Source organism: Eurosta solidaginis, chromosome 5 (assembly GCF_040869045.1).
Source record: "Eurosta solidaginis isolate ZX-2024a chromosome 5, ASM4086904v1, whole genome shotgun sequence".
NCBI classification, from domain to species: domain Eukaryota; kingdom Metazoa; phylum Arthropoda; class Insecta; order Diptera; family Tephritidae; genus Eurosta; species Eurosta solidaginis.
Window position 1 is genome coordinate 176,459,565 of NC_090323.1, and position 21,028 is coordinate 176,480,592.

General features: G+C 38.5%; 1 protein-coding gene across 3 annotated transcripts in view; it reads right to left on the reverse strand.

Moving 5' to 3' along the window:
• The window catches only part of dpr6 (defective proboscis extension response 6), a 1,082,593-nt gene that overhangs the window by 538,703 nt on the left and 522,862 nt on the right, over positions 1 to 21,028 (reverse strand). The gene's annotated exons all lie outside the window — the stretch shown is intronic.

Below are 21,028 nucleotides of genomic sequence, written 5' to 3' on the forward strand. Positions count from 1 at the left end.
ATTTTATACGCATAGTTGGTGAAATCTTCGTTTAAAACATTTTATTATTGTATGTTATTGTAATGCATGTGGGTACACAATATTTTTGGTTTTTTCGTTCGGTGCAAAGATAAATAAATTTTTTGGCGTTCCAACTCTAGAGCAAGCAACATATAGCTGGCCACGGGAAAAGCACAGACTCTCTAAATTTAATCCTGCAACAGCAAGCGATTGTCCTTGCGCTTTGGTGATTGTAATTGCAAAAGCAATGCGTACAGGGAACTGTAAGCGCTTAAACATGAATGCCAAATTTGTACGAATAATTGGGATCTGTGGTATGAGTACATATTCCCTTTTGCTTTTACCGCTGATGGTTGTTGCTTCGATTACATTCGGCATTAATTTCTTAACTCAAAGTCTGGTTCCATTGCACAATTTTGGTGGGTCTAAATTCCGAAGAAGCATGACTGGTCAGCCAATTTTCAAAGTTAATATATGCGCAGGCATTCTAGGTGGTTCTAAAGCGTTTAGAAATTCAATTGGATCATTCACAATTTGATCTTCATCTGTAACTGTGTCGATCGACTTATATTTCGTCACTTCATCAGGAATTTGGTTTTGAATGCGATCATTGATTTTGTTTACATGATCATGTTTGGGAGCTAAGATTGCTCGGTCGCATAGCCAAAAAAAAAAAAATTATTTAAAATTCTTAATTCTGAAATATGAAAAACATTCGTCTTGATCGAGGAAACCTATAGCCAAAATTTGGTGATGACTTAAGTGTGGGAAATACGTTTCCATACGGAACACATAAAAAGAATTTGATTTTTATAGAAGACTAGCAGACCCGACAGACGTTGTTCTACCCTAAATTTGGTATATATGCTTTTCCGTCTAACTCTGCCCACTCACTTTTTCCCAATCCTTTTATTCACTCCTCCCTCCCTCATTTTCGTTTCACCTATCTCTTTCTCAGTCTCCTTCTCTCTTTTCTCTTCTCTCAAGTACTTCTCATTCTTCTTCATCCCTTTTTGCCAGTCCCAGAGGGTGATACGTATTTTGTTCCAGTCCCATTTTGAGTCCCAGACCCAGTCCCACTCCGAGTCTCAGTCCCAGTCATAGACCTAATACCAGTGCGGCTCTTGTCTGCTTGCCGGAAGAAAGGATCGTAAATAGTAATATAGGCAAATTTATATACCAAATTTCAGGCAAATCGAATAGGACGCATGTAAATTGGTGTGTGGGTATTATTAATTCATGTGTTAATTTCGGCTTCGCATGCATATTTATCAGTTTTGCTAGGTAGATGCGACTAAATCGAATATCACAATGAAAATTACTTTAAAGCACTCAGCAACAGATTTCATTTGTTATCCATATTCTATAAACACATTCTAGGGGTACCCGGGTCCACGTTTTGGCCTACGTATCGAGATCCTAGTCACCCAGGGGTATGCAATTTATCCTTTTCTAAAGCACTCAGCAACAGCTTTCATTTGTTTTCCATATTAATATTGCGATTATAAACTAAGATATAACCTATCCTATCTTTCAAGTTAGGTCAAACTACACACGGGGTGCAAAAAAAATTCAAAATCGGTTCAGTAGTTTAGGAGTCCATCGCGGACAAACAAACATTTTAGCCTTTCCTTCTATATATATAGATTTTCATTTTTCACACTTAACTATAATATGAAAACGAAATGCAAATATGCGTTGATTTTGAAATTCGGCTTAAAAATTGCACATGGAACAACTAAAGACTCTCTTGAATTAAAAAATGTCTTAGTACTTCTAAATCGCGGGCCCCCAGAAACCCCAGGTCCGGGGTAATCCCAAATTCCTCCCCCCCCCCCCCCTTCCCCTCTTGCCAGGCCTGGTGATGTGCTATACTTAATATCATTCGCTATAATATTTTTTTATTGATAAGCACGTTATTTAATTAAACACCACCTGAAAATATGAGTTCCGGTGCGTATACGTAACATTTTATTATTACGTATAAACATATAAAAAAATTTGCAATAAAATAATATTGCGACTATAAATTGAGATATAACCTATCCCATATTTCAAGATAGATCAAACTGCACACGGGGTGCGAAGCAAATTCAACATCGGTTCAGTAGTTTAGGAGCCCATCACGGACAAACAATGTGACACGTGATTTTTATATATAAAGATTAGAATAACGCTATATTTTTCATGATATTCTAAGTGAAGTTACGTTATGCTAAGTTTAGTTATGTTATGTTATTTTAAATTCCAATATATTATGTTAAGTTTGGGTAATTTTCGTTTTCCTTTATATCTATCAACTCCATTTGTCTTATGTTTAGTTATCTTTTTTTACTTTGAATCCAGTTTTGTTACGTCTCATATGGCATATTTTTCATTTTATTGCAGCTGCCCAAATATAGGGCAGCTCACTTGGACACTTTTATAGTCCGCTCCCTAACGTTGATACAGGGTTTCAGACCTTTGGGAACTCACTGGGTAGGAAAGATACAGTTACAAAGGGTTCGAATATGTCCCTACCGAGATTATTACGGCAGGTATGACAATGTGGAGGAGGTATGAGTCTAGCACTTGCTAAGCTGACTTGAGGCCATCTGTTCAGAAGCTGGGAGAAATTTGCCACAGCGAGTTGTTAGGTCTCTATGACGTATAATAAAACAAGTAAGGAAGGCTAAGTTCGGGTGTAACCGAACATTACATACTCAGCTGAGAGCTTTGGAGACAAAATAAGGGAAAATCACCATTTAGAAAAATTAACCTAGGGTAACCCTGGAATGTGTTTGTATGACATGGGTTCCAAATGGAAGGCATCAAGTATTTTAAAAGGGAGTGGGCCATAGTTCTATAGGTGGACGCCATTTTGATATATCGCCATAAAGGTGGACCAGAGGTGACACTAGAATGTGTTTGTACGATATGGGTATCAAATGAAAGGTGTTAATGAGTATTTCAAAAGGGAGTGGGCCTTAGTGCTATAGGTGGGCGCCTTTTCGAGATATCGCCATAAAGGTGGACCAGAGGTGACACTAGAATGTGTTTGTACGATATGGGTATCAAATGAAAGGTGTTAATGAGTATTTCAAAAGGGAGTGGGCCTTACTTCTATAGGTGGACGCCTTTTCGAGATATCGCCATAAAGGTGAACCAGAGGTGACACTAGAATGTGTTTGTACGATATGGGTATCAAACGAAAGGTGTTAATGAGTATTTTAAAAGGGAGTGGGCCTTACTTCTATGGGTGGACGCCTTTTCGAGATATCGCCATAAAGGTGGACCAGAGGTGACACTAGAATGTGTTTGTACGATATGGGTATCAAATGAAAGGTGTTAATGAGTATTTCAAAAGGGAGTGGGCCTTAGTGCTATAGGTGGATGCCCTTTCGAGATATCGCCATAAAGGTGAACCAGAGGTGACACTAGAATGTGTTTGTACGATATGGGTATCAAATGAAAGGTGTTAATGAGCATTTTAAAAGGGAGTGGGCCTTACTTCTATAGGTGGACGCCTTTTCGAGATATCGCCATAAAGGTGAACCAGAAGTGACACTAGAATGTGTTTGTACGATATGGGTATCAAATGAAAGGTGTTAATGAGCATTTTAAAAGGGAGTGGGCCTTACTTCTATGGGTGGACGCCTTTTCGAGATATCGCCATAAAGGTGGACCAGAGGTGACACTAGAATGTGTTTGTACGATATGGGTATCAAATGAAAGGTGTTAATGAGTATTTCAAAAGGGAGTGGGCCTTAGTGCTATAGGTGGACGGCTTTTCGAGATATCGCCATAAAGGTGAACCAGAGGTGACACTAGAATGTGTTTGTACGATATGGATATCAAATGAAAGGTGTTAATGAGTATTTCAAAAGGGAGTGGGCCTTAGTGCTATAGGTGGACGCCCTTTCGAGATATCGCCATAAAGGTGGACCAGAGGTGACACTAGAATGTGTTTGTACGATATGGGTATCAAATGAAAGGTGTTAATGAGTATTTCAAAAGGGAGTGGGCCTTACTTCTATAGGTGGACGCCTTTTCGAGATATCGCCATAAAGGTGAACCAGAAGTGACACTAGAATGTGTTTGTACGATATGGGTATCAAATGAAAGGTGTTAATGAGCATTTTAAAAGGGAGTGGGCCTTACTTCTATGGGTGAACGCCTTTTCGAGATATCGCCATAAAGGTGGACCAGAGGTGACACTAGAATGTGTTTGTACGATATGGGTATCAAATGAAAGGTGTTAATGAGTATTTCAAAAGGGAGTGGGCCTTAGTGCTATAGGTGGGCGCCTTTTCGAGATATCGCCATAAAGGTGGACCACAGGTGACACTAGAATGCGTTTGTACGATATGGGTATCGAATGAAAGGTGTTAATGAGTATTTCAAAAGGGAGTGGGCCTTAGTGCTATAGGTGGACGCCTTTTCGAGATATCGCCATAAAGGTGAACCAGAGGTGACTCTAGAATATGTTTGTACGATATGGGTATCAAATGAAAGGTGTTAATGAGTATTTTAAAAGCGAGTGGGCCTTACTTCTATAGGTGGACGCCTTTTCGAGATATCGCCATAAAGGTGGACCAGAGGTGACACTAGAATGTGTTTGTATGATATGGGTATCAAATGAAAGGTGTTAATGAGCATTTTAAAAGGGAGTGGGCCTTACTTCTATGGGTGGACGCCTTTTCGAGATATCGCCATAAAGGTGGACCAGAGGTGACACTAGAATGTGTTTGTACGATATGGGTATCAAATGAAAGGTGTTAATGAGTATTTCAAAAGGGAGTGGGCCTTAGTGCTATAGGTGGACGCCTTTTCGAGATATCGCCATAAGGGTGGACCACAGGTGACACTAGAATGTGTTTGTACGATATGGGTATCGAATGAAAGGTGTTAATGAGTATTTCAAAAGAGAGTGGGCCTTAGTGCTATAGGTGGACGCCTTTTCGAGATATCGCCATAAGGGTGGACCACAGGTGACACTAGAATATGTTTGTACGATATGGGTATCGAATGAAAGGTGTTAATGAGCATTTTAAAAGGGTGTGGGCCTTACTTCTATGGGTGGACGCCTTTTCGAGATATCGCCATAAAGGTGGACCAGAGGTGACACTAGAATGTGTTTGTACGATATGGGTATCGAATGAAAGGTGTTAATGAGTATTTTAAAAGCGAGTGGGCCTTACTTCTATAGGTGGAAGCCTTTTCGAGATATCGCCATAAAGGTGGACCAGAGGTGACACTAGAATGTGTTTGTACGATATGGGTATCAAATGAAAGGTGTTAATGAGTATTTCAAAAGGGAGTGGGCCTTAGTGCTATAGGTGGACGCCTTTTCGAGATATCGCCATAAGGGTGGACCACAGGTGACACTAGAATGTGTTTGTACGATATGGGTATCGAATGAAAGGTGCTAATGAGTATTTCAAAAGGGAGTGGGCCTTAGTGCTATAGGTGGACGCCTTTTCGAGATATCGCCATAAAGGTGGACCAGAGGTGACACTAGAATGTGTTTGTATGATATGGGTATCAAATGAATGGTGTTAATGAGCATTTTAAAAGGGAGTGGGCCTTACTTCTATGGGTGGACGCCTTTTCGAGATATCGCCATAAAGGTGGACCAGAGGTGACACTAGAATGTGTTTGTACGATATGGGTATCAAATGAAAGGTGTTAATGAGTATTTCAAAAGGGAGTGGGCCTTAGTGCTATAGGTGGGCGCCCTTTCGAGATATCGCCATAAAGGTGGACCACAGGTGACACTAGAATGTGTTTGTACGATATGGGTATCGAATGAAAGGTGTTAATGAGTATTTCAAAAGGGAGTGGGCCTTAGTGCTATAGGTGGACGCCTTTTCGAGATATCGCCATAAGGGTGGACCACAGGTGACACTAGAATATGTTTGTACGATATGGGTATCAAATGAAAGGTGTTAATGAGTATTTTAAAAGCGAGTGGGCCTTACTTCTATAGGTGGACGCCTTTTCGAGATATCGCCATAAAGGTGGACCAGAGGTGACACTAGAATGTGTTTGTACGATATGGGTATCGAATGAAAGGTGTTAATGAGTATTTTAAAAGCGAGTGGGCCTTACTTCTATAGGTGGACGCCTTTTCGAGATATCGCCATAAAGGTGAACCAGAGGTGACTCTAGAATATGTTTGTACGATATGGGTATCAAATGAAAGGTGTTAATGAGTATTTCAAAAGGGAGTGGGCCTTAGTGCTATAGGTGGACGCCTTTTCGAGATATCGCCATAAAGGTGAACCAGAGGTGACTCTAGAATATGTTTGTACGATATGGGTATCAAATGAAAGGTGTTAATGAGTATTTTAAAAGCGAGTGGGCCTTACTTCTATAGGTGGACGCCTTTTCGAGATATCGCCATAAAGGTGGACCAGAGGTGACACTAGAATGTGTTTGTACGATATGGGTATCAAATTAAAGGTGTTAATGAGTATTTTAAAAGGGAGTGGGCCTTAGTTCTATAGGTGGACGCCTTTTTGAGAAATCGCCATAAAGGTGAACCAGAGGTGACACTAGAATGTGTTTGTACGATATGGGTATCGAATTAAAGGTTTTAATGAGTATTTCAAAAGGGAGTGGGCCTTAGTGCTATAGGTGGACGCCTTTTCGAGATATCGCCAAAAAAGGTGAACCAGAGGTGACTCTAGAATATGTTTGTACGATATGGGTATCAAATGAAAGGTGTTAATGAGTATTTTAAAAGCGAGTGGGCCTTACATCTATAGGAGGACGCCTTTTCGAGATATCGCCATAAAGGTGGACCACAGGTGACACTAGAATGTGTTTGTACGATATGGGTATCGAATGAAAGGTGTTAATGAGTATTTCAAAAGGGAGTGGGCCTTAGTGCTATAGGTGGACGCCTTTTCGAGATATCGCCATAAAGGTGAACCAGAGGTGACTCTAGAATATGTTTGTACGATATGGGTATCAAATGAAAGGTGTTAATGAGTATTTTAAAAGGGAGTGGGCCTTAGTTCTATAGGTGGACGCCTTTTTGAGACATCGCCATAAAGGTGAACCAGAGGTGACACTAGAATGTGTTTGTACAATATGGGTATCAAATGAAAGGTGTTAATGAGTATTTCAAAAGAGAGTGGGCCTTAGTGCTATAGGACGACGCCTTTTCGAGATATCGCCATAAAGGTGAACCAGAGGTGACTCTAGAATATGTTTGTACGATATGGGTATCAAATGAAAGGTGTTAATGAGTATTTTAAATGGGAGTGGGCCTTAGTTCTATAGGTGGACGCCTTTTCGAGATATCGTCATAAAGGTGAACCAGAGGTGACACTAGGATGTGTTTGTACGATATGGGTATCAAATTAAAGGTGTTAATGAGTATTTTAAAAGGCAGTGGCCCTTAGTTCTATAGGTGGACGCCTTTTTGAGACATCGCCATAAAGGTGAACCAGAGGTGACACTAGAATGTGTTTATACGATATGGGTATCAAATGAAAGGTGTTAATGAGTATTTCAAAAGAGAGTGGGCCTTAGTGCTATAGGTCGACGCCTTTTCGAGATATCGCCATAAAGGTGAACCAGAGGTGACTCTAGAATATGTTTGTACGATATGGGTATCAAATGAAAGGTGTTAATGAGTATTTTAAAAGGGAGTGGGCCTTAGTTCTATAGGTGGACGCCTTTTTGAGACATCGCCATAAAGGTGAACCAGAGGTGACACTAGAATGTGTTTGTACGATATGGGTATCAAATGAAAGGTGTTAATGAGTATTTCAAAAGAGAGTGGGCCTTAGTGCTATAGGTCGACGCCTTTTCGAGATATCGCCATAAAGGTGAACCAGAGGTGACTCTAGAATATGTTTGTACGATATGGGTATCAAATGAAAGGTGTTAATGAGTATTTTAAAAGGGAGTGGGCCTTAGTTCTATAGGTGGACGCCTTTTCGAGATATCGCCATAAAGGTGAACCAGAGGTGACTCTAGAATATGTTTGTACGATATGGGTATCAAATGAAAGGTGTTAATGAGTATTTTAAAAGAGAGTGGGCCTTAGTGCTATAGGTCGACGCCTTTTCGAGATATCGCCATAAAGGTGAACCAGAGGTGACTCTAGAATATGTTTGTACGATATGGGTATCAAATTAAAGGTGTTAATGAGTATTTTAAAAGGCAGTGGCCCTTAGTTCTATAGGTGGACGCCTTTTCCAGATATCGGCATAAAGGTGAACCAGAGGTGACTCTAGAATATGTTTGTACGATATGGGTATCAAATGAAAGGTGTTAATGAGTATTTCAAAAGAGAGTGGGCCTTAGTGCTATAGGTCGACGCCTTTTCGAGATATCGCCATAAAGGTGAACCAGAGGTGACTCTAGAATATGTTTGTACGATATGGGTATCAAATGAAAGGTGTTAATGAGTATTTTAAAAGGGAGTGGGCCTTAGTTCTATAGGTGGACGCCTTTTCGAGATATCGCCATAAAAGTGAACCAGAGGTGACTCTAGAATATGTTTGTACGATATGGGTATCAAATGAAAGGTGTTAATGAGTATTTTAAAAGAGAGTGGGCCTTAGTGCTATAGGTCGACGCCTTTTCGAGATATCGCCATAAAGGTGAACCAGAGGTGACTCTAGAATAAGTTTGTACGATATGGGTATCAAATTAAAGGTGTTAATGAGTATTTTAAAAGGCAGTGGCCCTTAGTTCTATAGGTGGACGCCTTTTCCAGATATCGGCATAAAGGTGAACCAGAGGTGACTCTAGAATATGTTTGTACGATATGGGTATCAAATGAAAGGTGCTAATGAGTATTATAAAAGGGAGTGGGCCTTAGTTCTATAGGTGGACGCCTTTTCGAGATATCGTCATAAAGGTGAACCAGAGGTGACACTAGGATGTGTTTGTACGATATGGGTATCAAATGAAAGGTGTTAATGAGTATTTCAAAAGAGAGTGGGCCTTAGTGCTATAGGTGGACGCCTTTTCGAGATATCGCCATAAAGGTGAACCAGAGGTGACTCTAGAATATGTTTGTACGATATGGGTATCAAATGAAAGGTGTTAATGAGTATTTTAAAAGGGAGTGGGCCTTAGTTCTATAGGTGGACGCCTTTTTGAGACATCGCCATAAAGGTGAACCAGAGGTGACACTAGAATGTGTTTGTACGATATGGGTATCAAATGAAAGGTGTTAATGAGTATTTCAAAAGAGAGTGGGCCTTAGTGCTATAGGTGGACGCCTTTTCGAGATATCGCCATAAAGGTGAACCAGAGGTGACTCTAGAATATGTTTGTACGATATGGGTATCAAATGAAAGGTGTTAATGAGTATTTTAAAAGGGAGTGGGCCTTAGTTCTATAGGTGGACGCCTTTTTGAGACATCGCCATAAAGGTGAACCAGAGGTGACACTAGAATGTGTTTGTACGATATGGGTATCAAATGAAAGGTGTTAATGAGTATTTCAAAAGAGAGTGTATTTCAAAAGAGAGGCCTTAGTGCTATAGGTCGACGCCTTTTCGAGATATCGCCATAAAGGTGAACCAGAGGTGACTCTAGAATATGTTTGTACGATATGGGTATCAAATGAAAGGTGTTAATGAGTATTTTAAAAGGCAGTGGCCCTTAGTTCTATAGGTGGACGCCTTTTTGAGACATCGCCATAAAGGTGAACCAGAGGTGACACTAGAATGTGTTTGTACGATATGGGTATCAAATGAAAGGTGTTAATGAGTATTTCAAAAGAGAGTGGGCCTTAGTGCTATAGGTGGACGCCTTTTCGAGATATCGCCATAAAGGTGAACCAGAGGTGACTCTAGAATATGTTTGTACGATATGGGTATCAAATGAAAGGTGTTAATGAGTATTTTAAAAGGGAGTGGGCCTTAGTTCTATAGGTGGACGCCTTTTTGAGACATCGCCATAAAGGTGAACCAGAGGTGACACTAGAATGTGTTTGTACGATATGGGTATCAAATGAAAGGTGTTAATGAGTATTTCAAAAGAGAGTGTATTTCAAAAGAGAGGCCTTAGTGCTATAGGTCGACGCCTTTTCGAGATATCGCCATAAAGGTGAACCAGAGGTGACTCTAGAATATGTTTGTACGATATGGGTATCAAATGAAAGGTGTTAATGAGTATTTTAAAAGGGAGTGGGCCTTAGTTCTATAGGTGGACGCCTTTTCGAGATATCGCCATAAAGGTGAACCAGAGGTGACTCTAGAATATGTTTGTACGATATGGGTATCAAATGAAAGGTGTTAATGAGTATTTTAAAAGGGAGTGGGCCTTAGTTCTATAGGTGGACGCCTTTTTGAGACATCGCCATAAAGGTGAACCAGAGGTGACACTAGAATGTGTTTGTACGATATGGGTATCAAATGAAAGGTGTTAATGAGTATTTCAAAAGAGAGTGTATTTCAAAAGAGAGGCCTTAGTGCTATAGGTCGACGCCTTTTCGAGATATCGCCATAAAGGTGAACCAGAGGTGACTCTAGAATATGTTTGTACGATATGGGTATCAAATGAAAGGTGTTAATGAGTATTTTAAAAGGGAGTGGGCCTTAGTTCTATAGGTGGACGCCTTTTCGAGATATCGCCATAAAGGTGAACCAGAGGTGACTCTAGAATAAGTTTGTACGATATGGGTATCAAATTAAAGGTGTTAATGAGTATTTTAAAAGGCAGTGGCCCTTAGTTCTATAGGTGGACGCCTTTTCCAGATATCGGCATAAAGGTGAACCAGAGGTGACTCTAGAATATGTTTGTACGATATGGGTATCAAATGAAAGGTGCTAATGAGTATTATAAAAGGGAGTGGGCCTTAGTTCTATAGGTGGACGCCTTTTCGAGATATCGTCATAAAGGTGAACCAGAGGTGACACTAGGATGTGTTTGTACGATATGGGTATCAAATGAAAGGTGTTAATGAGTATTTTAAAAGGGAGTGGGCCTTAGTTCTATAGGTGGACGCCTTTTCGAGATATCGCCATAAAGGTGAACCAGAGTTGACTCTAGAATATGTTTGTACGATATGGGTATCAAATGAAAGGTGTTAATGAGTATTTTAAAAGGGAGTGGGCCTTAGTTCTATAGGTGGACGCCTTTTCGAGATATCGCCATAAAGGTGAACCAGAGGTGACTCTAGAATATGTTTGTACGATATGGGTATCAAATGAAAGGTGTTAATGAGTATTTTAAAAGGGAGTGGGCCTTAGTTCTATAGGTGGACGCCTTTTTGAGACATCGCCATAAAGGTGAACCAGAGGTGACACTAGAATGTGTTTGTACGATATGGGTATCAAATGAAAGGTGTTAATGAGTATTTCAAAAGAGAGTGTATTTCAAAAGAGAGGCCTTAGTGCTATAGGTCGACGCCTTTTCGAGATATCGCCATAAAGGTGAACCAGAGGTGACTCTAGAATATGTTTGTACGATATGGGTATCAAATGAAAGGTGTTAATGAGTATTTTAAAAGGGAGTGGGCCTTAGTTCTATAGGTGGACGCCTTTTCGAGATATCGCCATAAAGGTGAACCAGAGGTGACTCTAGAATATGTTTGTACGATATGGGTATCAAATGAAAGGTGTTAATGAGTATTTTAAAAGGGAGTGGGCCTTAGTTCTATAGGTGGACGCCTTTTCGAGATATCGCCATAAAGGTGAACCAGAGGTGACTCTAGAATATGTTTGTACGATATGGGTATCAAATGAAAGTTGTTAATGAGTATTTTAAAAGGGAGTGGGCCTTAGTTCTATAGGTGGACGCCTTTTTGAGACATCGCCATAAAGGTGAACCAGAGGTGACACTAGAATGTGTTTGTACGATATGGGTATCAAATGAAAGGTGTTAATGAGTATTTCAAAAGAGAGTGTATTTCAAAAGAGAGGCCTTAGTGCTATAGGTCGACGCCTTTTCGAGATATCGCCATAAAGGTGAACCAGAGGTGACTCTAGAATATGTTTGTACGATATGGGTATCAAATGAAAGGTGTTAATGAGTATTTTAAAAGGGAGTGGGCCTTAGTTCTATAGGTGGACGCCTTTTCGAGATATCGCCATAAAGGTGAACCAGAGGTGACTCTAGAATATGTTTGTACGATATGGGTATCAAATGAAAGGTGCTAATGAGTATTATAAAAGGGAGTGGGCCTTAGTTCTATAGGTGGACGCCTTTTCGAGATATCGTCATAAAGGTGAACCAGAGGTGACACTAGGATGTGTTTGTACGATATGGGTATCAAATTAATGGTATTAATGAGGATTTTAAGAGGGAGTGGCCCTTAGTTATATATGTATGTGAAGGCGTTTTCGAGATATCGACCAAAATCAAGACCAGGGTGACCTAGAACATCATCTGTCGGGTACTCCTAAATTATTTATATATGTAATACCAGGAACAGTATTCCTGCGAAGATTCCAAGGGCGTTTGATTACGCCCTGCAGAACTTTTATCATTTTCTTCTACTTAATATGGTAGGTGTCACACCCGTTTTACAAAGCTTTTTCTAAAGTTATATTTTGCATCAATAAACCAATCCAATTACGATATTTCATATCTTTTTATACTCAGTTGAGCAAAGCCCACGGAGTATATTAACTTTGATTGGATAACGGTTGGTTGTATAGGTATAAAGGAATCGAGATAGATATAGACTTCCATATATCAAAATCATCAGCATCGAAAAAAAAAATTTGATTCAGCCATGTCCGTCCGTCCATCCGCCCTTCCGTTAGGACGATAACTTGAGTAAATTTTGAGGTATCTAGATGAAATTTGGTATGTAGGTACTTTGCTCAAATTATCGTGTTAAAGGCCGAGCAGAAGGACAGACGGACGACTGTGTATAAAAACTGGGCGTGGTTTCAACCGATTTCGCAGAAAGGAGTTAATTTTCACTGAAAATAGTTAACGTCATAAAATCTATGCCCTACCAAATTTCAAAAGGATTGGTAAATTTTTGTTCGATTTATGGCATTAAAAGTATTCTAGACGAATTAAATGACAAAGGGCGGAGCCACTCCTATTTTGAAATTTTCTTTTAGTTTTGTATTTTGTTGCACCATATCATCACTGGAGTTGAATGTTGACATAATTTATTTATATACTGTAAAGATATTCAACTTTTTGTTAAAATTTGACTTTTAAACATTTTTTTTTTTAAAAGTGGGCGTGTTTGTAATCCGATTTTGCTAATTATTCCTTAGCACACATATAGTAATAGGGGTAACGTGCCTACAAAAATTCCATCATGATATCTTCAACGACTGCCAAATTACAGCTTGCAAAACTTTGAAATTACCTTCTTTTAAAAGTGGGCGGTGCCACGGCTATTGTCCAAAATTTTACCAATTTTCTATTCTGTGTCATAAGGTCAACCCACCTACCAAGTTTCATGGCCTTAGCCATCTTTGGTAATGAAATATCGCACTTTTTCGGTTTTTCGAAATTTTCGATATCGAAAAAGTGGGCGTGGTTATGGTCCGATTTCATTCATTTTTAATGGCGATCTGAGATGGGTGCCCAGAAACATACATACCAAATTTTGTCAAGATACCTCAAAATTTACTCAAGTTATCGTGTTTACGGACGGACGGACGAACGTACATGGCTAAATGAATTTCTTTTTTCGCCCAGATCATTTTGATATATAGAAGTCTATATCTATCTCGACTAGTTTATGCCGTTACGGATTACCGTTATGCGAAAAAAGTTAATATACTCTGTGAGCTCTGCTCAGCTGAGTATAAAAATAATAATTCTTACCGAAACATATTGCAAATTGCGTCTTTTGACACCGCTCTCGATATTTATCGTATTAGCAGTAGACCCCTCAATTAGACTTTTACCTACAAATCAATCAGATGATCCAATGTGATATACATGAGAGATCTTTTCCGTCTCTGAAATAATAGGAACTAACCAGTAGTGAAAAAGCCCCCAAATGTTTCGATATTATTACTTTACCTATTCAACCTTCTTTTTAGATCTATTATGCGTGACTATTCCACTGTGTGTGGATACTTTTAATGTATTCTTTTTTTAAATACGTATTCAGGATTTTTACTCTATACTATGAGGGGATTCAGAGCCACACTTGCCAGAGTGACGCATTAACTGAAACTATGAAATAAAGTTGGTCATTTATGTACCGGATGCATTCATCATACTTAATTCGTAATTCTTCTCTGCAAAGATTCATGATTGTGGCCGATACTTTCGTTGCTAGGAGATAACCATTTTTGCTATCTTTGGCTTGGACATACAATCCATTGCTGCTTGAAATGCTTTGTTCCCCATTAACTAATGGTTTCCCTTCTCTGAAGATCTGTGAGTCCACAGAAGAGCTCTGTACTTCAGAATGTTTTTTTATCACCCAGCTTGACTGGGTTGTGGCGGGTTCAATGAATCTAAAGCCCGAAAGTCCATCATAACAATACTTTGCTTTTGTTTCCCAGATCATGGAGTCCTACAGTGCATTCATCCACTAGCTTAAAATTAGAGGGCATGGCACGCCAGGCTACGTGACTCTAACATAATAAGGATAATCATCGAGGTTAAGCCTCTTCGTAGACATTCTCTTGACATTTTGGGGATGCATTTCTTTGGTATCGGTCTAATGATTACGTTCTTTAACTCAGAAATATTTTGAAGTCTTATTGCAGAAATTGTTGCCCCTTTGTCAATTAGAATAGAGGTATTCTCATTAAGGCACTAAAAATATCGAGAGGGGACAATATCATCGCAACCATTATGCCAATACAACCTAGTCGATGCAGTTTGTTTGAATTTATTATTGATGTTTTTTTGAGGTCTTCTGCCATCGAACTAAGCATACAACACAACAGTCCTTAATGTCCGTTATACCATTTTAGAAGCCCCCCTTTTTTATTACAGAGTTGAGTGCAGGCAAAGAAAGCTCTTGTTGCATCTAGGTAAGCTTTCTACGTGAGGGTTCTGTCCAGTGAAGTTCCCAGCTACTTGGCTTCCATCAAAAGCCGGATTTTGGTGCCACCCAAGGATAGTTATGACATATATAGTGTTCTTCTCCGAGTAAAAGGCACTTCGACAGTTTTTTTTTTGGAATGAAGGATAGTTGTCTCATATTTTAGCAGTATAAATCCTTTCATAGAGCAACCATATCTCACTCGCAAAAGTGAATTTTATACTTTAAAGCTTTTATTTTGAACATTATTGATATTAACTAATGAGGACTGCTAGTCCGCAGCAACCTTACAAATATTTAATTTAATATATTTAAATGGAAACAAACTTTCGAAATCCAATGAAAATTAATTTCAGATGGTAGCTTTTAATATAAACTTTGTTCCACTATGCGTTTAGCACAACAAAGAACAAAAACAAGCAATAAGGGGAAAAATGGCTAAAGGGATTCCGTTAAGGTATGAAGCAATTGGATGAGAAATCTCGCACGCATCTATACTAATATATGTAAATTTTGAAAGCCGTTTTTTTCTCGACCGCAAAGCTCAAGAACGGCTGAGCCGATTGAGATGAAATTTTGAGCATAGATTTGGTGGTGGCTCGACATGGTTATAGGCTAAAAAAACTGCAAAGACTTATAAAGGTTTTTGAGATATCGACCAAAATGTGGACCAGAGTAACCCTAAAATGTGGTCATGCGATATGGGTATACAACGATAGGCATTGACGAGGATATTAATGCAAGGTAGTTTTAACTTTGTTACCTTACATGGTTTGGGAGATATCGAAAATGTGGACTAGGGTAACCTCAGAAGGTTTATAGACATATATTATGGGAATCAAAGATATATGTATATATAAAAGAAAGTGGTGTTATTTACACTATTTATAACTCAAGAAAGAAAGTACCAATTTGGTTGAAAATTGGTGGAGAGGTAGCTTAGAACCAGGAGACGAACATAGGATTCTTTTTATCAAGTTCTGGCTAGGGTCTTGAGATCAAAACGCGGACCTCGGTAATCCTGGGTTGTGTTTGTACAATATGGGCATCAAACGGAAGCTGTTTATGAGTATTTTGATACGGACTATTTTTCGTACCCCTGGGTTACTAGGGTCTCCATATATAGGCGAAAACGTGGACCCGGGTACTCCTAGAATGTGTTTATACCATATGGATAACAAATGAAAGCTGTTGATGAGTGCTTAATACAGGGTGGTTTTCATACCTGTTGGTGTCTAGGGTCTCGAGATTGAGGCCAAAACGTGGATCAGGATGTGTTTTTACATTATGGGTATCAAATTGAAGCTGTTGATGTGTGCTTTAATACAGAGAGAACCTTGGATCCCGATAGCCCTAGAATGTGTGTGTAATATGGGTATCAAATAAGGGCTATTGCTGAGAACTTTAAAGTAATTTTCATTGTGATATTCAATTTATTCGCAGCAACCTGACAAAACTGATAAATATGAATGCGAAGCCGAAATAGGATTAAGAAAAAGTGAGGAGGGGGGGGGGGGGGGGGGGGGGGCAGAGTTAGACGGAAAAAGCTTATTAAAATGTATGCAGATATACCAAATTTAGGGCAGAACAACGTCTGCCGGGTCTGGTAGTAAACTATATGAAGCACATAGGGAAAAACAGTTCATTAGAGCCAGTCAAGCGACGCATAGAATTTCTCCTAGATACAGAAATCACGATTCCGTTGATGCTATTTCAACTCTACTCGCTAATGCATTCCTCTGGACATACTAAACTTTATAGTTCCGATTGATCGATTTGTCATCCACGAGTTATCAATTTATCATCGAAATGATATCGGTTCGATTTGTACGAGTAATCAGTTTAATCTATTTGTTATCCGTAAAAACAGGTAACTAGTTTATAACTACTGTTATCGACGAAAAAATCCATATTTCTTCGATAACAAATGGATACAAAAATGGATAACATTTCAATAAAAAATCAAAGCACGCCCATAGCCCATATATTGCAAATCGATAACTCAGCGATAGCGGTAGAAATCGATAAAAAACTGCTCTTGTTTCGATAAAAAATCTACAACATATGAGAAAGCCAGCGATAACAGATATTGTTATATATACCCGTCGATTAAAAATCGACCACCGCCGATCGTGAATCGCAAAATATTAATTGACATTATCTACTACATGCCGCTTTTCTACGCTGTCTCTCTTTTGCTATTCTACTTAAGGGTTTAGGGATTGTGGTTTGAGAGCCGCGTTGTGTGTATGTGTTCGAAATCAATACACCAACTTACTATACATATATATATTAAAGGAGCGAGTGATCCCTCCACCAGACTTTGGATTGACTGGGAATACCTCCACCTTTGGCCACACTCACCTCATAATTCGAAAGTAATTTCAAACTATTGTGCCATCCTGTTACATTGAAATGATATATGCGGTTTATTCGCAGATCGCATTTATATTCTGCTCTTTCCACTACTGCTAATGTAGCACTGATTTTTGTAAAGAAATCTTCCTTACAGCACACGGTGGGTTATTTGATCAATTTAGCTGGCCAAAAGACGAATTTTTAAAATATTCCAATTTTTTTTAAATATACTTCCAGACGTTCTTAAACCCATCTGCAATGTCAACGGCGCTAATCGCGCACATGAAGGTTGTATAAAAATTGTTAGCAGTTCGATGTATTTTTGGATTAAAAAGCAATATACCCTTCTCACCTAAATTCTTGTTCACTTGTTAGCCTTAATCAAATCTGTTTTCTTTAAGAGCAGCTAAATTTGTTTTAAATTCATATGTTAGATTTTTTTTACCACATGTTTAACTGAGTTATTCTACTTGTAATACCACTGATTTTCAATATGAAATTTTTTAAAAACCTTGCAAACAAAAAGATATATCTTTTTTTCGTGGCATATCATGCGAATAGGCGCGATTTTTGAGTGATGATCAATTTTGTAAGAGTCTGTCGTGAAAACTGCAGAGCTGTATGTTAGCCTTTATCCTGGTATCCGATGATTATTGCCTATCGGCCAATTATCAGAAAAAGCCAGTGAAGCAAAGAACAGACATTTTCACTTTTATCGTGATAGTTTTGCAAGAAAACATTCAAGAATTTTTTCCAACTTCGATATAATGAACAGATTGCTTTTAACTTCAGATACTTTTTTGACGGGAAAGAGACCCCGAATAAAGAAAACATCAATGCCATTGTGAAAGGAGATTCAAGAGATGCTGCTTTCTGCTGAACCTTTTTTCATAGATGTTGAATAGGATGAAGACGACGACATTGCTATTGATATTGATATTAATGATGAATAATTATTCAGATAAATCTACAATAAGGTGAGGTGACAGCCCTACTTAAAATTTATTTATTGGAAAGCGGGAGTGAAATACATTTCCTTTGATACCTTCATGGCGTATCTTGTGAAAACATCCTCAATTGCAACACCTAGGTGAAAAGTCTTAAAATGTAATACCATATCGATCTACCAAATTTGATTCAAATCGGTTAAACTTTTTCCGAGAAGGTATCGTATATACAAAGAAATATAAAAAAGAAGGTGAGGTCGCCACCATATGTGGAAATCCTATTTAAAAATGTCAAAAAAAGCGGAGTAAAATATATTTCGTTTAATACCCATATTGACAAATCTCATGTAATGCCAAAAAATGACCCCTTCCGAAACCTGGGGCGCAATCCATAGTAATTCTGCTCGGAACTGTGAATTTATTGTAAAATATTTCCTTTCACAACATTGAAGTAAGAGAATGACTTTTTGAAAAGAAATAACTGCTGCTTTAATTTTGGCCAGCTTGATTGACCAAATACCCCACCATGCAGCACTCAGTGATTGTTTTATAAAGTGTTGAAGTTTGGCGATATAATTTTCCAATATTCCAAACGCATATGGTCGCTGAAAGCTATAAGCAACTTTTAAGAAATTTTATTGTGCATAGCCGATTGCAATTAATGATTTATTACAGATGGAGCGAACGATTTAAAAATTTTTGCCCACATCACTGATGCAATCTTTCCAAATTCACATAAACTTGCAGCCCCGTCACATAAGCAGTTTTTCATGTGGATGCGTTTAACTCAATCTTATGCATTATGAGTACGTATTTTTATGGAAATTGATTAAGCGACAATGGCTCTATCTGACATGAAAAAGTAGCCAACTTGCAAAGTTTTGTTGCAAGCAAATCATAAGAAGAAGAGTCTCACATTTGCTTTGGCTAAGGGTGAAGGCAGATTTTGCAAGTGAAATTATTTTACCCACTCGTTGGTAACTTTTCTAACATTTTTCGCAATTAAAAACTGTAATATAACAAATGAAAACAACACAAAATATGTTAGCAAATATTTTCGTTGTATAGCGAGAATGTTTATAACAGTGCTTCATGAAATTTTGTATATGAATTGGCAAGGCAAAATAAACTTCAATTGCCAAGTCTGAAGTTCCTTCATATTTACAAACGCAATATCTTGGTTGATTGTGGTGATGTTACTGGAATGCACAAGTTTGTGTTAAATGCACCTATATGAAAAATTTTATTGTGCCGCGTCCTTTACAATAACGTCTACTCATTTAAGAGCTTGAAAAATACATGCAAACATTTTCGCGTACTATTTTGTATGCAGCTCTCATAATTTTGTGACACATCACAAAAGTTAAAAAGTAAAGTATGCAACTTGTGACTTACAAAGTTTAAGGTGACTTTGTAGTTTTCCACTTTATATTGATAAAGAGCAAAAAAAATTCCTTCGCGTATAGCCAAAAGAGGGAAAGTGTTTTTGGAAGCTGCAATAACGACTTTGAATGCGTAAACTCTATAATTTAAAAGTTTGGCGTATGCAAATTATAACTTGCAAATATATAAGTAAAGCTTATTGTGTCAGTTTGCATTTATTGTTTTTCTTTTTTTTTTCGGTCACCGTTGGTAAAGTTATTGCTAAAATTACTTTCTACTTATAGCTCGATAAGTGCGGAAAATAGCAAATTGAGTAATGACCTATCAAATATGGCGTCAAAATTATAAAAAAACAAGTAAGGAAGGCTAAGTTCGGGTGTAACCGAACATTACATACTCAGTTGAGAGCTGTGGAGACAAAGTAAGGGAAAATCATCAAGTTGTAAAAAGAACCTAGGGTAACCCTGGAATGTGTTTGTATGACACGTGTATCAAATGGAAGGTTTAAAAAAGTATTTTAAGAGGAAGTGGGCCATAGTTCTATAGATGGACGCCATTTAGGGATATCGCCATAAAGGTGGACCAGGCCTGACTCTAGAATTTGTTTGTACGATATGGGTATCAAATGAAAGGTATTAATGAGTATTTTAAAAGGGCGTGGGCCTAAGTTCTATAGATGGACGCCTTTTCGAGATATCGCCATAAAGATGGACCAGGGGTGACTCTAGAATTTGTTTGTACTATATGGGTATCAAATGAAAGGCGTTAATGAGTATTTTAAAAGGGAGTGGGCCTTAGTTCTATAGGTGGACGCCTTTTCGGAATATCGTTATAAAAGTGGACCAGGGTTGACTCTAGAATGCGTTTGTACAATATGGGTATCAAACGAAAGGTGTTAATAAGTGTTTTAAAAGGGAGTGGGCTTTAGTTGTATGGGTGGACGCCTTTTCGGGATATCGCCATAAACGTGGACCAGGGGTGACTCTAGAATGCGTTTGTACAATATGGGTATCAAATGAAAGGTGTTAATGAGTATTTTAAAATGGCGTGGGCCTTAGTTCTATAGGTGGACGCCTTTTCGAGATATCGCCATAAAGTGGGACCACGGTTGACTCTAGAATTTGTTTGTAAGAATTGGGTATCAAATGAAAGGTGTTAATGAGTATTTTAAATGGGCGTGGGCCTTAGTTCTATAGGTGGACGCCTTTTCAAGATATCGCCATAAAGGTGGACCAGGGGTCACTCTAGAATTTGTTTGTACGATATGGGTATCAAATGAAAGGTGTTAATAGGTATTTTAAAAGGGAGTAATCCTTAGTTCCATACGTGGACGCCGTTTCGAGATATCTCCATAAAGGTGGACCAGGGGTGACCCTAGAATTTGTTTGTACAATATGGGTATCAAAAGA